Here is a 25,247-nt window from a genome sequence, read left to right as displayed (position 1 = left end):
GCAGAAGAGGCCTGGGAGCAGAAATGGTCAAGATCCACCTGGTGAGACAGAGAGATGGATGAGTACCTGCTGGAAGCTGGGCCTGTTTTGTGCAAATCAGTCCATCCTCCAGGTGTAGGTCTGAGGTGAGGCCCTGCCAGATGCCAAGGGCACATCCAGGTGGGTTTAAGTCACTCCACATTCCCTGCGCTTATCAAACATGGGCCAGCCAAAATAAGAGAAGGATGCAATCAAAAGTAAAGATGCTGTAGATGCACTAGTGATCAAAGCTAGTGATGGAGAAAATGTAATCTCTGGGCTAGCTTTACAAGATGGTACAAGTAAAGGACAAAGATGAAATGGCAAGAGATGATAATCAACACAGAGTGAAAATAGGAGAAATACAAGCCATGCATAAGAAAATTCCTGAAAATACTGGAACAAAAGGAGCAGAAATAATAATCAACATAAAAAAATTTTTTTCTTAGTGTAAAAAAAAAAAAAATCAAGATTTTAACGGAAGAAAAAAACCCCATACCTGGATATAGCTTGCAAATCTAGAGTAAAGAGAATTTCATTTAAGCAACCAGACAGAAAATAAGTTTACCAATAAATGGAAAAAACAAGGTTAGCTTCAATCTTTATTCACTGGCTCCAACTGGAGTAAGAACTGCTCCTCTAAAGAGGAAACCTCATGACTAAGCATACCATTCCAAACCAAATTTAATTCATGAGTACAAGCAGTGGAAGGATATCTTCAGATATCTAAGAATCAGAAGCAATTTCACTCCCATGTCCTTCCTTAAAAATTATTCAAAGACCTACTAAATAGGACATTAAAAAGAATCAAAATTAATAACTTGAAAATAAGGAAGTCAAGCTATAAAAGGGTTAGTGGTCCCTGTGAATCAGCCAACCAATAATTACGTGTTTTAAAAAATTAGTTACAGAGTTAAATACAGAAGCTAAAACAAAATGTTTTTGGAAAAAAACAACATGAATAAAAAAACACGTCATTGGGTCTATAATAGATTGGGTCACTCATATATTTTAATGTAAGATAAAAGCTAAAGTGAAAACATGCTCAATTTCTTACTTTAATTGCAGGGTAGGCAAAACGCATTGTTTTGTTTGACTTTGATCATTAGAGAAATGTAGGTTAAAATATATTTCATTACATTAAAAGTCAACATGAGCACTAAACACAGGATGCTTGTTGTGCAAATCACTACAGAAGATCCAGCAAAGATAAATATGTGACCAGAAGTTTGTGTGCTCAGAGATAGGGCAAAGAAGACACGTCAGAAAGCGTGTTCTTGGACGCTTCAAAGACCCTCTGGTGCTCTTCCTTTAGATGTGCCTACATGGAGGCTGAAGAGAGATTTCGCACTGCCAGTTGCTCCTTGGTTTGAGATTGCTCCAGGGATTGCTTCTCCAAATCTCTCCCTGTCCTTTGTGATTTCCCCTTTGTCCCTTGTCTAATTTGTCTAAGTACAAGTCCTCTCTCCCTGGTTCCCTGGCCCCGAAGATTGATGATTTGACTTGAACTGCACTGGTCTGGTAGTTCCTTAGAGACAACTTTTCCATTACAGTATGATCCGTAAATTCAATCCACAATAAGCCATGCGGAGGCATCTTCTGATTCATTTCCATCCTAGGGGACCATAAATCCCTCTAGCTTCTACCTCTAGAAGGTGGAGGATTAGATTTAAACTGGGCTATGATATGAAATGAAAGAGGTTTCCATTCTCCTAATAAAAGCATAGACTCTCATATTAGGTTAGAAACACATCTAATCACGTACATTTTGTATAGAAACAAATCTGCACATCAAAAACATAACTGATTTTTAAAAAGAAAAATAAGTATAGATCGGGCAACAGCAAGTTATTTTCAGATATTTTTCAGAAGACTGGAGTATTAGTCTGCAAGGACTGAAGCCTCCTGCCAGCACCCACGTGAGTGAGCTTAGCAGCATATCTTTCAGCCCCAGTCAGACCTTCATACCTACAAGGGCTGGGGTCACAGACAGCTTGCTGCAACCTTGACAGACCCTGGGCCCAAACCACCCTGGTGAGCAGCTTCTGGATTCCTGACTCTCAGAATCTGTGTGAATAATGTTTGCTTTAATCTGCTAAATGCAGGGAGTATTTGTTCCATGGCAATAGATATCGAATACAGATTTGGGCACCTCAAAGTTGGATGCTGATCTAACAAGAACCTAAAATGTGACTTGGAATGACCCAGCTTCCTCACGCCAGAAGCCGGTTGAGGAAATTACCCAATCACAAACATGTGTACCTTTCATGATGATGGTGGGATGCCTCAGAGGGAAGAACCAAGAGCCCAGAGGTGGAGCCAAGAGCCATGGAGGAAAAACAAACAAACAAACAAAAACTCCTGGGCGTGGGTACGACTGAATCATAACCTCTGACAGTGGCTCAGCTGGACCACTGGCCCCTGTAATCCTCCCGTTGTCTTCTTTCCTGAGCAAGAGTATAATCCGTTCCTCTCCCACTGGTGTGTGTGGGCCATGTAGGGGACAAATAACTTGTCTCATTAATTAAAAGCCTTCAAATCAAGAGGAATTGGTCTTGAGTAATGACATTTGAGGAAACATCTTCATCTAAACTGGATGTAGATGATGAGCTTCTGGGATTTGGACCAATGCTGTAATGGGATGGGAGAGAGTTTTCTGGGCCTTGGGAAAGGGTGAGGATGGGCTGTGATGGGGTCCAAGGTGGCCTTCAATAATCCCAGACTCCTGTCAGTCACACCCTTCTGCAGTCCCCACGTTGTACTAGGGTAGGTCTGTGTAACCAGTGGAATACAGCAGAAGTGATGGCATGTATCTTCTGAGAATGCTTTGTAGAAGTTCCTGTGGAGCTACCTTAGTTTCTGCCTCTCTCTCTTGAATTCCTGACTCTGGGGGAAGTCATGTCACAAGCAGCCCACGCGGCAAAGAACCAAAACTTCTTCCAAATCTACGTGAATGAACACTGAAGTGTCTCCTCTAGCCCTGCTCACATCTCCAGAGATGGCAAGGCTGGAGCAGTCAACAACTTGCCTGTAACCTCATGGCAGAGCTTGAGCCAGAAGCACGAATCAAGACACACTCAGAGGACTTCCCTGGTGGCACAATGGTTAAGAATCCACCTGCCAGTGCTCTTTACAACAGCCAGGATATGAAGCAACCTAAATGTCCATCCACAGATGAATGGATAAAAAAGATGTGGTACATATATACAATGGAATATTACTCAGCTGTAAAAAGCAGTGAAACTGGGACATTTGTAGAGACATGGATGGACCTAGAGACTATCATACAGAGTGAAGTGAGTCAGAAAGAGAAAAACAAATATCATATACTAACACATATATGTGGAATATAGAAAGGTGGTACAGATCAACCAGTTTGCAGGGCAGAAATGGAGACAGATGTGAACAGGCATGTGGACACCAAGTGGGGAAAGCGGGGAGGGTTGCGGGGGGGAATGAATTGGGAGATTGGGATACCAGAGAGTACGCTCTAAAGATATGCAGTTTATTGTATGTTAACTGTATCTCAATAAAAGTTCTTAAAAAAAAAAAAGAATCCACCTGCCAATTCAGGGGACACAGGTTTGAGCCCTGGTCCAGGAAGATCCCACGTGCCTCGGAATAGCTAAGCCCATGCACCACAACTACTGAGCCTGCGCTCTAGAGCCCGTGAGCCACAGCTACTGAGCCTACGTGTCACAACTACTGAAGCCTATGTGCCCTAGAGCCTGTGCTCCACAACCAGAGAAGCCACCGCAATAAGAAGCCCGTGCACTGCAATGAAGAGTAGCCCCTGCTCTGCACAACAAAGCGTAGCCCCCACTCTGCAACTACAGAAAGCCCGTGTGCAGCAACGAAGACCCAACACAGACAATAAATAAATAAATAAATAAAAAATAAATAAATAAATAAAATTATTTTTAAAAAGACACGCCCACATCCCAAACTGTCAGAAACCATGTGAGATAATAACAGATTTTTTGTTTTAAGATGCTAAATTTGGAGACAATGTGTTACACAGCAATGGATAACTAATATAGCATCAGAAAGCAAACTGTTCAAAGTTCTGGCATTGATTCACATATTTTTTGAAACAAAATTACAAAAGGAGATTATAGTCTTCTAAAATCACTATTTCCACCTAATAACATAAGGAAAGACATAGACATTCTTTCTATGTCAACAAGAACATGATCCCCCAATACTTATACTTTTTTGGTTATTGTAGACAGTGCCATAATAAATATTCTTTTTTTTAAATTAAACATTCTTAACAATGCAGTTTTTCAACTTTATGTCCAAAGTGTTCTCTACAAATGTTGAACCAAATTGTACTTCCCCAAGGTCCACATTTCTCCACACTTTTTTTTTTTTTTTAAACACTTTATTTCTCCAACTTTCTCACTTTTTATCTGGGAGTATATCATATATTAGGTGCTCTCTGGTACTTATTAAATATTTTCCACTTAAAATTGTTCTCTTCTGGAGAATAAATAGTTCACAAGTGTTGATTTTCTTATTTTGGGAAAAGAAAACCTTTACACACATACAAGTGTGTTTTCTGGTCATAAAGAGCAAACAAACATTAGGCGTGTGGTGTGGCAAAGAAATACAAGAGTTTTAGAATCAGACAATTATGTCTTATCACTTCTGAGCCTCTGATACTGTATCCATAAATTTGGGATAGTAAGAGTAGGTACAATATAAACTTGTGGCAAGGATGACATAAGATAGAATATGTTTTTTTCAAGCCTTTTAAAAAATGATAAGGCTTTCACTCATGTTACTTATCTGAGTTACTGCCATTAATATAACCACTTTAATAGTCAATTCAATTAAATATTCACTGAACAATACAATTTCCTAGGGCTAAGCACGGGAGGACCACAAAGATTATTAAGATATGCTCCTACCTTGGGATAAGTCCACTAGTTACAGCCCAAGGCAAAATGAAATAAGTGCCAAATTATGACAGAACCTACAAGCTCAGAGAAAAGAATTGTGACTTCATTTTAGTGTGTATTTTTGGCTCAGCTTTTTGTTCAGATAGTTGTGTGCGGGCTTGCATCTACCTACATTAATTTGGAGTATCTGGAAATAAAATGACCTGATCAGCAGTTTGAACATCGGACCCAAATAGAGTCTGGAGAAATGTCTTCGGACAGTGTCCAAAGGTGGGTGATTTCATCCAGAATGCCAAGATCTTGTAAAAATAACCGTGTGATTTGGTTCAGAGTCTTTCCAAGAGGCAAAAAGAGTGGGCTTCAGAAGTCTGCTTTTCTTTTCTTTTTCAGTAATGCTGTTTCATTGTCCTCAGCTGCACATTTTATTTTGGAGACACTTGGGCAACACACATTAGATAGCCCATCTCCCTCTTACCCTGGAGGGAGCATTAAGGGCTAGAAGTTCACAGTCAGAGTCAGAGTCAAGACCGCTAGGTCCTCATGAAAGACCTGTCATCTGATACTGCCTTTCCCTCCCTGGTGCAGCCAGAATTTAACTGAAAATGGGGCCAGGAAATGGCCTTCTGTGTGCTGGTAGCCGCAGAGGGAGTCCGGCCCCATCGTTTCACTTGGAAGTCCTACCTCTCCAGTTTTCTAAAATCGTGTTGCAAACGTTGCTCATGAAGGTCACTACATCATTTTCCGATTAGTGGGGGTGGGGAGGGGGAGACAATAAACAATGGCTTGTCACCCTGAGAATATTTTATTAAGGACTCCTGTCATTTTATAGAGAAGACTCTCGGGGAGAAACATGTATACCCCAAGTAATCAATATGTTCATCAGATGACTATTTTCCAATGTGGGTAACAAAAATTGGGCAGGTAGAGGGAGGAGAATTCAGACGGGATGAAAATCGTTCTGGTTAAGTTTATTTGTGTCTGTCTCTCGTCACCTGTAATATTCTGCCACTACACTGGTGGTTCCCCTGTTTCAGGGTGTGCAGGAATCACCTGGGGAAAAACGATTTTAAAAATCTGCTTCATGTTGCCCTCCTTCACGCTGCAAGGCCGCGTCGAAAGGAAAAGAGAAGTGGTTTGTAAGTGAATATCGTGTGTCATCCTCGAAATTCAGGGGCAGTCAGCTAGCTTGGAAACAATTATCCTAAGTTATTTTTCCTTATTCAGAATTTGAGATCTGGTTGAAAAGTGAATTGGTGGAGGCTGGAAATAAGGTTTTTGGAGATGTAACTTTATAGAGCTTCCTGTTTAGAAAAGTGACTGTCAGCTACAGTTTTTATCGTTGTGGTCAGTGCAGCCTGCTTGCTGTGTGTGTGCGTGTGTGTGTGTACGAGTGTCCTCACGCGTGTGTGTGAGAGAGAGAGAGGAGACTTTAAACCTCTATAGATCTTTAAATTATAATGAAATCATAGTACCTCTGAAGGCTATCTTTCTAACAGATGACGCCAGCTATTTGGTTATAATTTTAGGATAACAGTTTCTTTGCCCAGGTCCCCTGTTGGCATTTGGAAACTTATCTGAGTTCTTGTCTGTGTCAGTTATTGGATGGTACACGCATGGCACATGCTGGAGGTCGGGTGGCCAGAATCTCATTTGTCACGGGTCCTCAAGAGCTTTGGTCCAGTGGTAGCTGGTAGATCCAGAGAGGAGCTGGAAAGCGCCATTGTCAATGAACCCAGAGAGAAAATCTGTTCTGCTTTGCTTGTACTTCTCTGAGAGTTTCAGAGTGGAGACAGGAAACAGGAACAGCAGCTGGGTTGTGTTTGTTGCATTTTTAAAAGCCAATACAGCGGCCTGAGGAGCAGATGTTTCACTAAAAATCTCATGGTACAGAAATGCCAAGAGCTTTGTTCCAGAGACAGATCATCAAAGACAGGAAACAGGATTAGAAACCAAATTTCCTGAGTTCCTGGTTTGCACTGATCTTGCGTCTTCTAACTCCTGTGGTCGAATTGGGCTGGGAAGATGACCAGGAGACCAGGGCAACCTGATGGAGGGGCCTTTGTGTCCTCAGAGCACTGGGTGCTGCCTCTGCAACGGTCACCTTGTGCAAAAGTGAGGCTCCTCTGCCCACTCGTGCTTGAAATTCCTTCAGTGGGGAACATATTGCCATTTCTCTGTGAGAGATACAGCTTAAAGTCCTGCAACTCCAGAGAGAGGGAAAGAGTGACTGACTTCCACGTCACAGTAGTTGTACGTGGTGCTGGGGAAGGGGTGGATGGTGGTCTGGAGAGACCCCAGAGTGGACAGGCAGGAAGATCCGAGGCTGCTGCTGCCTGTTCCCGTATCCAGTGCTCCAAAGGCTTAGCTTGGCACATCCCTCTTTGTTGTTTCTGGGCATAGGAAATATTTCTGTTCTGTGATGCTTTCATCTCTCCTACTCTAGTTATGTTAAACCCAGTTAGTATTAGAAGTTGCATTTTCTCTTTTCCTCTCACTTCTAACTTTCTCCATCATTCTCTCAAAGAGATCACCTCAATTCTCTTCCTAAGGAAACCTATTATGGGTAGGGGATGGAAAGGAAAAAAACAAGGGGAAGTGATGAGAAGGGAAAGGAAAAGGAAGTTATGTTCCTGATAACTACATTGGCAGTGCGAGTTTCGTGTGAGAGCTGGAAGGGTCCCTCAGGAGGCAACCTGAGGATCAAAAAGGTTAGTGGTTTCTTCAAGGGAGCACTGTGACCGAGAGCAAAGAGGAGACTCACATTTGATTCTGCACATCTATTTTTTTCCTTAAACTTTCACCCACTATTTTAGTAATCATCGATGGATCTTTCTGGAAATAATACTCTGGTGTTGACTAGTAGGGATTTTCTATTTCCCTCATTCTTGCTACATTCCTTTACTAGAAGCAAGAGCTGTCCCTTCTCCTCCAATATTTACTCAATTAATTATTATTTATGACAGTGTGGATTAATGGATATTTATTCTATATTTGGGCTGTGTCCAATTCTACCATATTTTATTTTCTTGCTCAAATTGTTCCAGCTTTGGCCATTGAGAGCTCCTTCAGTTTAGCTAGCCCCTTAGTGTCTCTTTGATTTGTCCCCATCTTTTTTTTTTTCAAAGCACTTCCTTATTTTTTAGTACCATAAAATGTTCCAGGCTCATTTTGTATTTTCCCTGCCCAACCTGTAATCAACCATTTCTCCAAGAGTCCCTGCTTCCTTTTATTGGAGAATAGTATTTAAAAACCAATATCTGGTTGCTGAGTATGCTCATTGCTGCTGGAATGTCACTACTTCTAAGCTTATTCTAAGCTAGAAAATAGATGTAGGTTTACTCGCTCACACATTCTCACACAGATTTGTATGCACGTATGTTAGAAACCACAAATTTATACTGGTTGTTCTGATTCCAATCCCAAACCACAAGCCTTCCCTCTTCCCTATTTGTAACTTCTTTTGCTGAGAAAGTGAGAAATCTGGCTTTCATTGTGTGCTATGTTTACTTATTTGATCTTCCCCCAGTATACACAGTAAGTAGTTTCAGAATTGCTAACCCATCTCTCCGTGAGAAACACAGTTACGAAGGGAATACAGCATTTGTCTTTGTGAATTTAGCTTGCGGTATCTAATCAAGATAGTATTTCCAAAATTACTTTGACTGGTGTTTTCCTTCTCCTTCAATGGGATTATGTTATTCATTTGTAACACAGTTAGGTTCCTTTGTGGCTATTTGTATTCCACTCTGGGACCTCCCAACATCCTGGTTGACTTTTATCCATTCATGTATGGGCTACATGAAACATTACTAAGTTTCTAAGAATCAAAGCTGTACAAAAAGTATACTCAGAACTGTCACTCCTTCCTCACCCCTACATTCTCACGTCCCTTCTTTTCTTTTTTCCCGCCACACCTCTGGAAGGTGAGCAGACTATTTAGTGTTTTGCTTATTCTTCCTTTTTTTCTTTCATGCAAATAAGCAGATACATTTATATTTTCTTGTATTGTTTTCTCTCTTACATGAAGGATTGCATACTGTACATATTCTTCTGTATTTTTTTCCCTCTTAACAGTATGTCCTGGAAAGCACTCTATATCAGTTCATAGAGATCTACCTTATTCTTAAAAACAAAAAACAAAACATATACCCACACAAAAAAACAGCAGAATAATACATTGTATGGATGTATCATAGCTTACTCTCTTTATTGTATGCATGTGAAATTTAGTATTGCTTAAGGTGTACCTTTAGGGTGGATTTCTAGAGGTGTGATTGCTGGGTCCAAAGGTAAGTGCCTATGAAGTTTGCTTGGGTATTGTCAAACTATCCCTCAAAAGGGTTGTACCAGTTAGCATTCTCCCCGACAATGTTTGTTTCTTCACAGCCTCATCAACAGAATGTGTTCTCATACTTTTTTAATTTTTGCCAGTTTGATAGGTGAGAAATTATATCTCTTTGTTGGCCTAAGTTCCATTTCTCTAATTATGAGTGAGTTTGAATAGGTTTTCATCTATGCAAGAGCAATTTTTGCATGTATTATTTGCTCATATCAGCTTCCCGTTTATCTATAGGGATTTTGGTATTTTTGTACAACAGTTTTCTGTATTAAGGGTCTTATCCCTTCGTCATATTGTAAAATTTTCTTCCAGTTTGTCACTTATCTTTTGACTTTGTTCACAGTAACTTTTGCCATGAAAAAAAGTGTTTAACTTCTGTGTAGTCAAATGGATTTTAACAGAGAGTTAGAAAGTCTTGCCCTACATTTACGTTAAAGAAGATGTTACCACATGGGAACCTCAGTCTTAATGTCCTGAGGAATCAGCAGATGGAGCTTGAGACTGTCAGCAAGACGGAAAATTGAAGTGGAAAAAAAAAAAAAAAAAAAGAAGGGAGCCAGAGAGGGAAACTTCAAAATATGTGTTAAAACAGTACTCAAATCTTTAACTGATATCAGAATTATGCATGGATGGACAAGACGCCAAAGAGCTCACGGGATCTTTCATTTGAAAGACTTGAAAAGCTGAGCAGAGAATTCAACTGTTGCCTACCACATAGGAAGCAGAATATGTAGTTTGCATTCTGCCTAGTTAGAGGTGTATGGAAAGCTTTCCACTGGAACTCCAAAAGGGCCATGCCTTAAGTATAAAACTATGTCCCAGGAAAGGGGATTTGCTCAAAGACTACAAGTACGATTTAAAAATACTAAAGGCAAAACCAAAAAGATTCTCCCTGGCAAAGAACAAAACCAAGCCTCTACAAATTCAAATCTATCTGCTACTGATTTAATTGCATGCTGAAATAAAACTCAACACTCTTTAGAGGAAAATAATAGGATCCAGAAGGAGTAGTATTTACAGTGTCCAATATACAATAAAGTATTACCAGACACGTGAACAAGCGGGAACAAGAGAAAAATCAGTCAGTAGAGAAAGTCCCCAAATTAACTCAAATGTTGAAATTAGAAGACAAGGGCTTTTTTTGATATTTATTTTTAAATTTATTTATTATTTATTTATTTTTGGCTGCATTGGGTCTTAGTTATGGCATGTGGGATCTTTCGTTGTAACGTGTGTGGGCTCTCCATTGCAGCCTCTCTAGTTGTCGTGTACAGGCTTCTCTCTAGTTGTGCTGTACAGGTTTTCTCTCTCTAGTTGTGGCACGCAGGCTGCAGGGTGTGTGGGCTCTGTAGTTAAGACACACAGCGTGCAGAGTGAGTGGGCTCTGTAGTTTGCGGCATGTAGCCTCTCTAGTTGATGCACGTGAGCTCAGTAGTTGTGGTGCGTGAGCTTAGTTACCTGACAGGGATTGAACCCACATCCCCTGCATTGGAAGGCAGATTCTCTCCCACTGCACCACCAGGGAAGCCCTTAGCCAATTTTTTAAAAAGTGGCAGCACAGAAATCCAGAAAGCTCAGCAAGATTCAAACGGAGAAGACTGAAACCAAACACACACACAAACAAACATAAAAACAGGAACACCTCATAGTAAAACTGCTGAAAACCAAATAAAGAATAAATTGTAAAAGTATCCAGAGAAGAAGGAACATTAGAAACAGAAAAGAAATGATAAGAATGATGGTTGACTTTCATTAGAATTGTAGAGCCAAAAGACAGTGGTAAAGATAAAAATGCTGCTGAAAAAAAAACTGTCTCTCTAGAGTTCCAGAGCCAGCAGAGATATGTATCAAAAATGAATTAAAGGCATTTTCAGGTAAAGGAAAGCTGAGAGAATTTGTCATAGCAGACCTGTACTACAAGAAATGCTAAGAAAGTTTCTTCAAGTTGAACAAAATGAGATGACACGGAAATTTAAATCTAAAGGAAAAATGAACAGTGAAAATGCAAAATGTGTAGGTAAATATTATGACGCTTTTCCTTCTTGTCTTAAACTTTCTAGAATTCAGTTGGCTATTTAAAGCAAAAATAATTGTAATTATTTTGGTTTTATAATGTACATGGAAGTAAAATATATGGCACTTTAGCACAAAAAATGGGATTTGATGTACTTGGAATTATACTATTATAAGGTTCTTACATTATACATGCATTATTATTAATTGAAGGCAGACTGTCATGGTAAAGAATATATATTGTAATAGAGAAAGTAAAATGAGACAAAAAAGAAAAATCCTCAGTTAATCTGGAAGGAAGCATGAAAGAGGAACAAAAATTAAAGACCTAAGGAGACAGACATACCATAGCAGTATGGTAGACTTATACCTAACACTATCAATAATTATATTAAATGTAAATGGACTGAATGTTTCAATTAAAAGGCAATTAAATTGTCATAGAGGGTTAAAAATAAGCAAAATCTCATCTATATGCTTTAAAGATAAAGATACAGACAAGAAAAAGATAGAGCTTGCAACTGGAACATGACAGTCTAAGTTAATATCAGATAAAGCAAACTTTAAGACGAGGAGTATTACCAAGGATAAAGAGGGTCATTTCATGAAGATTAAAAGGCCACTTCATCAAGAAGACAATAATCTGAAATAGGTATGCACCATAACAGACATTAAAAATGCATGAAGCAGGGGAGCGTCCCTGGTGGTCCAGGGGTTAAGAGTCCATGCTTCTACTGCAGGGGACATGGGTTCGATCCCTGGTCAGGAAACTAAGATCTCACATGCCGCACAGCATGGCCAAAAAACAAAAACAAAAACAAAAACATGAAGCAGAAATTGACAGAACCAAGTGGAGAAACAAATCCAATAATCGATGAAATGAGTAGACAGAAATTCAATATGGCTGTAAAAGGTGTGAACAACTCTATCGTCCAACTCGATGATCTATTTAGCATTTATAGATGTTTTTTGGAAACTATACCCAGAACTACAGTTGCTGTTCATAAGGCAAGTTTCAATAAAAATTTTAAAATATCGATATAATATAGAATATTTTCTCTATTGATAATGGAATTAAATTAGTGATCAATAAAAACAAGATATCTGGAAAATCTCCCAAATAAATATTAAGTGACACATTTCTAAATAATCTGTGAATCAAAGAAGGAATCACTAGGGGAGTTAGAAAATATTTCAGACTGAAGGATAATGAAAGCAAAACGTATCAAATTTGGTGGGTGTAGTGACAAGAGTCCTCAGAGGAAAATTTATAGCTTGAAATGTTTATCTTAGAAAATAAAAAAAGGTTTAAGTAAATGATGTAAGTTCCCACCTTAAAAGCTAGAAAAAAAAAGACCAAAGTAAGTAGCATAAAGGGAATCGTAAAGATTAGAGAGAGATCAGTAAAGTAGAAAATAAACCATAGAGAAAATCAACAAACCTAAAAGTCTGTTCTTTGAAATGACTAAAAATTGATTGATCCCTAGCAAGACTGATCAAGAGAAAAAGAGAAAAAGGACTAACAAGATCAAGAATGAATGAGGAAACATTATAAAATATAGGATGGAGATTAAAAATACAGTAAGGGAATATTATGAACAATTTTATGCAAATAAATTCAAGAACTTAGAACAAATTCCTGGAAAAACACAAGTTTCAAGAGCAAGCAAAAAAAGCGGGGGGAGCTAAAAATATCTGTTAAATGAATTTAATTTGTAATGGAAACATTCTTTTTTTTTTTTCCTAGGGGGGTACACCAAGTTCAATCATCTGTTTTTATACACATATCCCCGTATTCCCTCCCTCCCTCGACTCCCCCCCACCCTCTCCCTCCCAGTCCTCTAAGGCATCATCCATCCTCGAGTTGAACTCCCTTTGTTATATAGCAACTTCCCACTGGCTATCTATTTTACAGTTGGTAGTATATATATGTCTATGCTACTCTCTCACTTTGTAATGAAAACATTCTACAAAGAAAGTTCTAGGTCCTGATGGCTTTTCTGTTGAATCCTATCAAACATCTGAAGACAAAATTATACCAGTCTTACACAAAACTCTTTCAAAAACCCATATAATACTGATATGAGAACTAATAAGGGACTTCCTTGGTGGAGCAGTGGTTAAGAATCTGCCTGTCAATGCAGGGAACATAGGTTCGATCCCTGCTCCAGGAAGATCCCACATGCCGCAGAGCAACTAAGCCCACGCACCACAACTATTGAGCCTGCGCTCTAGGGCCCATGTGCCACAACTACTGAAGCCTGTGCACCTAGAGCCCGTGCTCCACAACAAGAGAAGCCACTGCAATGAGGAGCCCACGTACCACAATGGAGAGTAACCTCCACTCACTGCAACTAGAGAAAGCCCGTGTGCAGCAGTGAAGACCCAATGCAGCCAATAAATAAATAAATTTATTTTTTAAAAAATGAAGAAAAAAAGGATCTACTAAGTACATTGCAAAGAAAAAATTACAAACCAATATTTTCATCACGTAGGTAGAAATGTATAATAAAATATTAAAGATTGCATCCAGCAATATATAAAAAGGAAAATATGTCACCAAGTGGTGTTTATTCCTAGAATGCCGTGTTGATTTAACATTCAAATATCAGTCGATGAATCTACAACATTGACAAAATAAAGGAGAAAAATTATATGATTATATAATGCAGAAAAAAATTGACAACATCCAACACCAGTTTATGGTTATAAAAAGTCTTAGCAAACTATAAATAGAAACTCATTTCCTCAATTTTGAAACAGCGCATTTACAGTAAACCTATTAACATATCTAATGGAGAAGTATTGCCCGCTTTCCTCACTAAGAGAGAGAACAAGGCGAGAATGTCCACTTTCACCACTTCTATTTGACATTACACTGGAGGTTCTAGCTGTGCAACAAGGCAAGAAAAAAGAAATAGATGATAAATAATGTAAAGGAAGAAATAAATCTGTCTTAATTTGCAGATGAAATAACTTTTTACTTAAAAAATATGAAAGACTTTACCAAAAATATCCCCAAACTCTGCCAGAACTAGTAAATCAATACAGGGTTACAGAATACAAACTCAGTATCCAAAATAAATTTTATAGACTATCAGTAAACAATTGGAAAACAAAATGTAAAATTAAATTTACAACATCATTAAAAACAAGAAGTTCTTAGGAATGTATATACATATATAGTTTTAAAGATGCGAGGACTTTTTAAATAATTAATTAATTGTATTTATTTATTGGCTGTGTTGAGTCTTCATTGCTGCACATGGGCTTTCTTTAGTTGTGATGAGTGGGGGCTACTCTTCATTGAGGTGCGTGGGCTTCTCAGTGTGGTGGCTTCTCTTGTTGCAGAGCACAGGCTGCTAGGCACATGGGCTTCAATAGTTGTGGCACACAGCTCAGTAGTTGTGGCTCTCAGGCTCTAAAGTGCAGGCTCAGTAGTTGTGGTACACGGGCTTAGTTGCTCTGCAGCATGTGGGATCTTCCTGGACCAGGGCTCAAACCCATGTCCCCTGCATTGGCAGGCAGATTCTTAACCACTGTGCCACCAGGGAAGTCCCAGGAATATATTTTATGATAAAAATTCAAACAATGCAAGATCTGCACAGAGAAAACTATAAAACACTGCAGAAGGTAATTAAAGAAAACTTAAGTGGAAAAGCATATCATGTTTGTGCATGGAAAGATTCAGTATTGCTATGATGTTAATTCCCTTTAAACTGGTCTTTAGAGTCAACAGTCTCAATCAAAATCACAGCAGGAATTTTTGTAGAAACTCACTTGCTGATTTGACGATTCATATTGAAATACAAATAGCCTAAAATAGCCAAACCAACTATGAAAAACGTTGAAGGAATGTGCAGGCCTTGTACTACCTGATTTCAGAGTTAGTGCCCAAATAATCCAAATAACCCAGCCAGTGTGGGACTGGCAGAAGGATAAACAAGTAGATCAATGGAACACTATCGAGTCCAGAAACTGACCCACAGATATGTGTTCATTTGATTTTTTACAAAGGTACAAAGGAAATTAAATGATGAAAAGATAATTTTTTCAACAGCTTGTGCAACAAACAGCTAAATATCCGAATGGAAAAAAAAAATGAAACTTGACCTATTCCTCATATAGTACAAGATGATTAATTTGAAATTGAGCATAGACTTAAAGCGAAAGTGAAAACTAGAAAACTTTTAGAAGAAATCATAGGAGACTATCCCTTTGGCATTGGGATAAACTAAGATTTCTTAGAAAAAAGGAAAAAAGCACCAACCATTCAATTAAATATTGATTGATTGGATTTTTTTCAAAATTAAAAAAGAATTGTTCTCCAGAAGACACCAGTAAGAAAGCAAAAAGACAAGCCATGACCCTGGAGAAATGATTTGCAACACATATATCTGACAAAAGACTTTTATCCAGAATATATAAAGACCTCTTCTAACTCAGTAACAAAAAAATATAATCTAAGAAAAAGTACACAAGAGACTTGAAAGACACTTCACAAAAGAAGATAAAAGAATGGTAATGAGCACATGAAACTTTGCTCAATCTATTAGTCATCAGGGAAATTGAAATTAAAACCACAATGTAATACCACGACACACCCACTGCAGTGTGTTAAACTAAAATGATTGATGAAACTCAATCATGGTGACAATATGGAACAAGAGGAACTTTCATTATTGCTGTTGGTAGTGTAAAATAGTAATAACCATTTTGGAAAACAGTTTGGCAGTTCCTTATAAAGTTAAATATATACCTACCCTGCGATCAGCACTTTCCTCCCTAGGTATTTATCCAAGAGAAGTGAAACCCTGCTCACAAAAAGACCTGTACAAGAATGTTTATAGCAGCTGTATCAATAATAGCCAAAAACTGAAAATGACCCAAAAATGTTCATCAGCATGAGATTGGATAAACCAATTGTGGTATCTTCATACAACAGAATTGTATCCAGCAATAAAAAGGGATAAACTACTGTTATATGCAACCAAATAAGTGAATTTTACAGATGTTATGTGTCGTGAAAGAAGCCTGGCAGAAAAGATTAATAATGTATGATTCCATTTATACTCATTCAGGAAGGAGTGAAATTAGTTGTTGGTGATCTGGGGATCAGAGAGTGGGAGAGTGTGATATTAACAGAGAGGGAGTACAGAACAGGGTCTGGGAAATTTCTATATCTAGGTCTGGGTGATTACATGGTTACATATACATGTAAAAAATCATCAAGCTGTCAACATAAGATTTATGCATCTGACTGTATGCCTCATACCTCAATTAAAACATTTAAAGATATAACTGAAGTGGTGCCTCACAGCATTTAGGCTGTTTGCATTACAGGCACTTATCATTTTATCGTAAATGAAACTAGAAACTTAGATGTTTCCAAGATTCAGCTGTTGAATCTTGATACAGTAATTGGGGAAAAGAAGAAATGGCTAATGGCAACAACATTCTCCAAGTGGCAGTTCTGTGCTAGACAGTTTTCAGTGTCATGCCAAAACACAGTTGTGGGTGCCGAGGCCAGCCAGCAGCATGGAATCCAGAGAGTGTGGTGACAGATGACGGGGGAGGTCTGGGCCAGTGGCCAGGGTCCCAGGCGTCCGGCAAGAGGTGAGCTATTGAGGACTGGCTCTGAAGTCAGGCAGATACACCCTAGAGGTTCTGAACCTTCTATTTGAGATCTTGACATCTGAGAGGCTGGACCACAGGAAGCAGGGCCCTGGCCAAGGGGGTAAGGAAGGCCCAGGCATGGACAGTTGGGCAAGTCACCCAGACAGGGCAAGGGGACAAGACAGAGCTTAGTTTCAGAGACAGGCAAATCTATGGGGACATGAGCCAAACTCTGGGCTCATTGTTGAAGAGCACACCATGGAAAAGACATTTTTCTAGTATATGGCGCCCTAATTACTGGTGAGTTTAGCTTGGTATAAGTGACTGAATGGTGAACAATGGTTTCTTTTTGGGGGTTCCTCCTTTTTTTCAGCTTTATTGGATATAAGTGACATAGAACATTGTGTAATTTTAAGGTGTACAATATAATGATTCATATATAGTACACTGATTACCACAATAGTGTTAGTTAGCACTCTCATCAGCTCACATTTTTGGTGGAGAATTAGACATTTAAGATCTACTTTCTAGCACCTTACAAGTTTGTAGCATAATATTGTTAGCTATGGTCACCATGCTATACATTAGATCCCCAGAACTTTGTCCTCTTGTAACTGGAAGCTTGTACCCTTTGACCAACATGTGTCCATTTCTCCTGCCCCCAGCCCCTAACAGCCACTACTCTACTATGTTTCTATGACTTTAGCTTTTTTAGATTTCACATATCAATGAGATCATACAGTGTTTGTTTTTCTATGTCTGACTTATTTTACTTGACATAATGACTTAAGCGTCTATCCAAATGGTTGAAATAGCAGGATTTCCTTGTTTCTCATGCCGAATGGCTGAATAGTATTCCATTGTATATGTGTGTGTGGGTGTGTGTGTGTGTGTATAAATTCAGGTTGCTTCCATATCTTGTTTTGTGTAAATAGTGCTGCAGTGAACATAGGAGTGCAGATATCTCTTCGAGATAGTGATTTCATTTCCTTCAAATAAATACCCAGAAGTAGGATTTCTGGATCATACAGTAGTTCCATTTAAAATTTTTTTAGGAACCTGCATACTATTTTCTGTAGGGGCTGTACCAATTTACATTGCCACCAACAGTGCACAGGGATTCCCTTTTCTCTACATCCTCACTGACACTTTTTATCTCTTGTCTTTTTGGTGATAGCCATCCTAATATATATGAGGTGATATCTCATTGTGGTTTTGATTTGTGTTTCCCTGATGATTAGTGATGTTGAGCATCTTTCAAGTACCTTTTGGCCATTTGTATATCTTCTTTGGAAATGTCTATTCAGATCATCTGCCTATTTTAATAATTGGATTATTTATTGTTTTTGTTTTTTACTATTGAGTTGTATGAGTTTCTTACATATTTTGGATGTTAACCTCTTATCACATAGATGGTTTGCAAATATTTTCACTCATTCTGCTGCTTGCCTCTTCATTTTGTTGATTTGTTTCTTTTGCTGTGTAGAAGCTTTTTAGCTTGATGTAATCCCACTTGTTTATTTTTGCTTTTGTTGCTTGTGCTTTTGGTGTCAAATACAAAAAAAAAATGTTACCAAGATGTTGTTTTCTTCTAGGAGTTTTATGGTTTCAGGTATCAATATTTAAGTCCATAATCCATTTCTAGTTAATTTTTGTGAGTGGTGTAAGATAGGGGTCTAATTTCATTCTAATACATATTTTATTGAAGAAACTGTCCTTTACTCATTATGTATTCATGGCTCCCTTGTCAAATATTAGTTGACCATACATGCATAGCTTTATTTCTGGGCTCTTGATTCTGTTCCATTGCTCTGTGTGTCCCTTTTTCACACCAATATCACACTGTTTTGATTACTGTAGCTTTGTAATATAGTTTGAAATCTTGAAGTGTGATATCTCGAGTTTTCTTCTTTCTCAGGGTTGTTTTGGTTATCTGAGGTATTTTGTGGTCCCATATGAATTTTAGGATTGTTTTTTCTATTTCTGGGGGAAAAAATTTTGAATTTTGATAGGGCTTGGTTTGAATCTATAGATTGCTTTGGGTAGTATGGACGTTTTAACAATATTAATTTTTCTGATCCATGAACGTGGTATATTGTTTCCTTTATTTTTGTCTTCTTCAATTTCTTTCATCTTATAGTTTTCTGTGTACAGATCTTTCACTTCCTTGGTTAATTTATTGTTTTTCAATGCTACTCTAAATGATTGTTTTTATTTCTTTTTTAGATATTTCATTGTTAGTGTATAAAAATGCAACTGATTTCTGTATTTTGACTTTGTATCCTACAACTTTACTAAATTCATTTATTAGTTGTAATTTTTTTTGGTGGACTCTTTAGGATATTCTATATATAAATCATATCATCTTTAAATAGAAACAATTTACTTCTTCTTTTCCAATCTGGACGCCTTTGTTTCTTTCTTGCCTAATTGTTCTGGCTAGAACTTCCCGTACTATGTTGAATAGGGGTGGTGAGAGTGGGCATCCTTATCTTGTTCCTGACCTTAGAGGAAAAGCTTTCAGCCTTTCAGTGCCAAGTATGATGTTCACTATGGGCTTTAACAACAGTTTCTTGAAGTTCTCTGTGACTAGGGGGCTGACACATCCTGGGCCTTGATGCTACTGGAGACTGTAGAATTGCAGTAAGCAGGAATGAGCCCATTGTTCTGTTTATTCTGTCCTTCCACAAGGCCAGTGGGCAGGCCATCATGGTCAGCTGGGATCAGGACATTTGTTAAGTTCTTGCTGTGATGAGAGGGCCTAGGGCCCAGCATTTTGCCTACAGCTCACACCTTGATTGCAGGACTAAGAAAAGGGAAACAGCAAAGTTGCCAGACTGCAGGGGCCTCCATCAGGATGAGGCAGGTGGGACAAAGCTCAGAGGTGTATGATATTAGGACACAGCATAATGCAAAGGAAGGAGTCAGATATGTCCCTACAAAGGGCTTAACACCTCCCAGCCTGGCCCCCTCACTCAGTCAGTGTTAAGTCCAGCCCATCCCCTAATCAGCTTAGCAGCCTGGCAGTGGGACAGACCGCCACTTATTGACCTCAAATTTCATGTGGCAGCGCTCGGCGACCTGCTGCTCTTCCTTTCTTGCTCACCAACAGCTAGACTTGCCGAATAGGCTGTTTTGTTGTTTTTTGTTAAACCCCAGTGTTAATTCACCCCTTACTCACAAGTGTCTCAAAGCCTTCTCCCTGCTGAGCACACAGAAGCTCACACAGAGCTCGTCTCAACATAATGAGATGGGTATGTTTCAGAATTCCTAAAAGGTTAGCCAAAAATAGAAGCCTCTGAGTGACAGTGAAATAAAAGTGCTTCATTGGAGATTATATATGTATTTAAATAAACAAGGAGAAAAGAAGACCTGTAAATGTTTGCATTTTTACTGAAGAGTTTCTTGTTTGAAAGATGCTGCTGCTTGGTAACATAGCTTGCCCTGCACTGTGTGAGTTCTGGGACTTCTAAGATGACTAAGATGTGGACTCTCAGCTGGAGGGATGGGTGGCAATTAGGGTTGGGGGGGGGTGATGTGCAGTGAGAGGGGTCTGGAGCAGAGGAAGGCCCACCCCATTCTGTGCGTTGGGTGGCTTACTGAAGGAGCATCCTTGAGCTGAGTCTTGCATGGTGACCTGCAGAGCGTGGCTTTTTACACCATCCCCAGGTAGAGGCAGGGGGGAATGGGGGAGGATCTTTGAGGCAAGGCATGTGATGTGTGTGAGTGACTGTCAGGCTTGGCTGAGCATCCATCCATCAGCATCCCGGGTCCCAGGCTGGAGAGGCTGGCCAGAGGGTGACTGCGGCTGTGGTGGCAGGTCCTCACCGTGGGGAGCCTCGTGCACCCTGAGCGTGGGGTTGAGGACCTTCTACCTTCCCTGCGGGTGATGGGGGTCGTGGCCTGAGCACGTGGGTGTCAGGAAGATCGTTCTGGAGTCAGTGCTGAGAGGGTGACCTTTTAGAAGCCCACAGTAACCATCACCCCAGAAGAATTGGGATCTAGCCTGAACTAGGGGGTTGTGGGTGAGACTTGGATAGTTTAACGGGGAAAAAACTGAAGGTGGCGTCAAGAATACCCCCAGGGCTCCCGTTTGTGACTGGGGAAGATAGGATGCCATTTGCGGACACAGAAGCACAGAGCCCTAAGGAGTCCAAATTGCAGTGGGTTCTGTGCTCTCCGTCCCGATCTCTCGTTCCCTGAGTTCACTCTAGACTCCCATGAGGTGAATTTTCTGTGTACTGTACCCCTTGCCTTTCCCTCACAGCCCCAGTAAGGCCTCCTCCAGCTGTCTCATGGGCCAAGCACCAGCTGAGCTGCTGCAGAGATTCAGGAAACAAAGATCCTGAGGGCTAATTTCTTTCACATATTAAATGTACATTATTCTGCCTTATGTCCGCTTTAAGCAGTCACTAAGGGCAGTCAGGCTCCGAAACGAGTCTTCAGCTAAATGCGAAGATCATGTTATTGAAACAAGATCTTTCTAGCTGACGGTATTCCAGATGCATGCTTTGGTGCCTGTAAAATCTATTTATGGACTCCTGATTTCCACCACCACCGCCCCCCACCCCCTGCCCCAGTCCTCCATCTACCGGAACAGTTAGAAGGAACTTTTAAAATGAGGACACTTTTAAGAAAGGAAGAAGGCATCAAACATGTGTTATCTGTTGTTGAAAACAACCAAGGTCAATTTCAGGAGCGTGTAATCAGATGTATGCTAAGTGACCAAAGAGGTGGTATCGTCCAACAATCGTTTTCTATCCTGAAAGACTAAGTAATAAAAAGCAGACTCTTCATTTGCCACAAAAAGGCAAAAGGAGGAGAAATTGAGAAGGAATGCATTCAATTATAGGAGCCCTTTGCCAATACCTTATTGGTTTCATCCTCTGAGGATTTCAGTCAAGGCTTAGTGGCGAAAGGATTCAGAAACAGGTCAGATCAAACGTGTGTGTCCCCCCTGCCCGTCCCTACTCCTGGAACTCTTGTTTATGTGACAAAAATAGTCAGGTCTTTGCTAGGAAAGGGCTTTGTTCAAATTGCCAGACCACAGCTTGGAGGACAGTGCAGGGGGGAGAAGAGAGACGAGGCTGCAGAGACCCTGGAAGATGCCCCCAATACCTGCAGATGCTGTAACTGCTGTGCAGTGAGGAGGCTGACCCCGGAGCCCCACACACCTTGCTGCATATACTCCTCCCTACTAAATTTCCTCTCGTTATTTCTATGCCCTCGAATCCAAATTCATTCCACCCCTTCCCCTGGAATTCACCTCTACTCCCACCATCTGCTAGAAGGGGTCCTTCATGTGCTCATTGGCCCTGATCACTGGGCTGGGTGCCAGGCAGGTTGCAGTCCTGCCCTGATCAGAGCGGTGTGGCAAGGGCTCCAAAGGATGGATGTACCCGCTTGGTGGGAGGGAGACCAGAGCAGGGAACCCAGACCATGTGGCAGAAGGGGAGCTGTTGGGAGGCTTCTTGAAATCGGGAGGAGGCAGTGGGTGGGGGAGGTGGAGAGAAGGGTCCATGCCAGTCTCTGAAGCAGGGAAAGGAGTGTGTTCTGAGATTGGACGGTTCAGCGTGGAGGGGAGCCATGTGTGCACGCGCGTGCCTTTGAACGCCTGTTTATGGAGAACCTGCTCCCAGCACCTTAGGGGAGGATGCTCTCTCTGCTGCCATGGCCCAGGCTGTGTGTGGGGGAGGCCCCTGGGTGAACAGCAAGGGCTGGGGAAGGGGGGCCAGGTCTGCGCTCACACAGCTGTGCTGAACAAGCTTTGTTGGCAGTTGGGGACAAGGCGCACCCTGGCAGACCAGATACATCTGTGTTCCAGATCTAGGGACAGCCATCGGACTTGCTGGTACTCACCACAAAACCAGGATGTCTTCGCTACCCAGGGCAGCGCTGTGGGGCATGTGGGTGTGCTGAGGAGGCCCCCGGGGCTGGGCCCCTTCATACTGTCACACCAGCCCTCATTCTTATGGTGGGTTTCTCCGGGAACCTGAACCTTGCACCCTGGTGGCTCATCTCCCCAGACAAGGGCTCTTCCACCCCCTCGGCCCTGCAGCGCCGCCACCTGCCACCTTCTGAGGGGAGGGGAGATTCTGGTGCAGTGAGCCTAGTGCAGAGCTGGGGCCCGGCAAGGCTTTCGGGATGGGGCCAGGTGGTACAGCGAAGGGCCCTGGATTCAAACTCTGATCCAGGCTCTGAGACCAGCATGAGCCCCACAGCTGGCCCCTCCCTCGGGTCCCCAAAGCCAGGACACAGCCCTCTCTGGGGCATTTTGAGAGCATTTACTTCTCCTCTTAGGAAGCAAGCTGAAACAGTGGACATAAGGGTGTCCTCCGGTGTTCTTTCTCTTCTCTTTTCTTATTTTTGCATATATAGCAGGATGTTGGGTGAGATTTATTTAACCAGCTCTTCTGGAATTGTAGCTCAGGTTCAAACCTTTGAGTAAAGATATAAAGAATCCAGTTTTCCCAGTTCAGGAAGCCACCAGTGAGCTGCCAGCTGGTGGTCCCAGCCTCCCTGCTTTCTTCGAGAAGCTAGTGGGAAACAAAGCAGCAACTGCCACCGGTGCAGGAAGAGGGCAGAGTTCAGGGAGAGAGGCTGCTGGTCGCAGGGAGAGGGATGCCCTGCCCAAAGCCATGCAAAGGAAACCAAGCTTAATCTGGAAACAAACCTAAAGAGAAAAGGGAGAAATAACGTGGTGGGCAAACATGTAAGAAAAGAAGGAAAGAGGGGACAGGAGAAAAGACAGATCGAACAATGCAGGAAAAAAAGACCGAAATGCAGACATAGAAATATGATGGGAGAGGAAAAGCCAGAAAAACAAAACCCCAGAAAAATAGAAAAAATACAGAAAGGCGGAAAACTCCAGAAACATTAAAAATATAGAAGAGTGAAAACTGGTAAAGTAAGGTGACAAAAAAAGGGAGAGAAAGAAGAACTCATCTCAAGACAGAAATACAGAAAGATGAAAAAAAGATAGACATTAAAAAGTACTGGGGTCGGCTCTCCCTGGTCTGCCAGGAGGTCGGCCCACTGCTTTCCCAGCGCCCTTCCCACCATCTCTGTTCTTTGTTCTCAATAAACTTGCTCTTTCCTACACTAAAAAAAAAAAAAAAAAAAAAAAGTACTGGAAGACAGAAAAATATATAAAGACCACACACACACACACAAAGACAGAAAGAAAGTCAAACAGAGGAGAGACAGGAAAGTGGAGATGTGGGCCGAGCAGGTGAGGACTGGCCTTGTGGGGATGCTGGAGGAAGCCCTGTGCTCTGGCCACACCAGAGGTGCAGTCAGAGAGATGCAAGCAGGACCCAGGGAGACCCCAGCCTCCCCAGCCAGAGCTGAGTGGGAGGCATGCGGGCTACAGAAGCATCTGCAGCAAAAGGAAGGCAAGGCCAGGTGAGCACATGCAGGAGGTGGGGTAAGTCTGGGGAAGCATTTAAAAAATATCAGCTTTTTACTTTATGTATATATAAATATATTTATAAATATATATAATATAAAATAATATATATAATTTTATATATATTAAAATGCACCAATTTCAAGTGTTTTATCAATGAGCTTTGGCGAGTGCATACGGTCCTATAATCACCACCACAATATAACATTTCCATCACCCCAGAAACGTTTCTTTGTGCCCCTTTTTGGCTAATCCCTTCCCCTGACTCTGACTCCTGGGAAAACATTGATTTTTCTTTTGCTATAGGTTTGCCTTTTTAATAATATAATAAAAATGGAATAGCATAGTGTATAGTCTCTTCTATCTGGCTTATGTCACTTAACAAAATGCTTTTGAGATCCATCCGTCGTTGGGTGTTCCTTTTTATTGTGGGGTACTGTTCCTTGGTACAGATGTGCTGTTTGTTTATCCATTAACCAGTTGGTGAATAGGTGGATTGATTCCAGTTTTGCTAGTATGAACAAAGCTTCTGTGAACATTCTCGTGCAAGTCTTTATATGGACATATGTTTTTATTTTATCTTTTGTAAATATCTAGGAGTGGAATGGCTGAGTTCAATAGTAGGTATATGTTTAACCCTATAAGAAACTGCCAAACTGCCTTCCAAAGTGGCTGTACCAGTTGCATTCCCAACAGCAATGACTTTTAGTTGTCCTGCAAGCTCAGTATTTATGGCTTCTTACTCATTTTAGCCATTCTAGTGGTTGTGTAGTGGTATTTCCTTGTGGTCTTGACTTACATTTCTCAAGTCTTTTTCATGTATTTATTTGCCATTTGTTTGTATCCTTTGGTGAAGTGTCTGTTCAGATTTCTTGCCTGTTTGCTTAACTGGATTTTGTTTTCTTACTATTGAATTGCAAGATGTCTTTATAAATTCTATATGGAAGCC

At 40.6% G+C, this 25,247-nt stretch overlaps 1 protein-coding gene across 2 annotated transcripts in view; it reads left to right on the top strand.

Annotated features, from left to right (window-relative positions):
- The window catches only part of LOC130857558 (acyl-coenzyme A oxidase-like protein), a 109,641-nt gene that overhangs the window by 71,318 nt on the left and 13,076 nt on the right, over positions 1–25,247 (top strand). The window lies entirely within an intron of this gene.

This window comes from Hippopotamus amphibius, chromosome 7, assembly GCF_030028045.1.
Source record: "Hippopotamus amphibius kiboko isolate mHipAmp2 chromosome 7, mHipAmp2.hap2, whole genome shotgun sequence".
Lineage (NCBI taxonomy): Eukaryota > Metazoa > Chordata > Mammalia > Artiodactyla > Hippopotamidae > Hippopotamus > Hippopotamus amphibius.
This window is presented reverse-complemented; position numbering and strand designations above follow the sequence as displayed.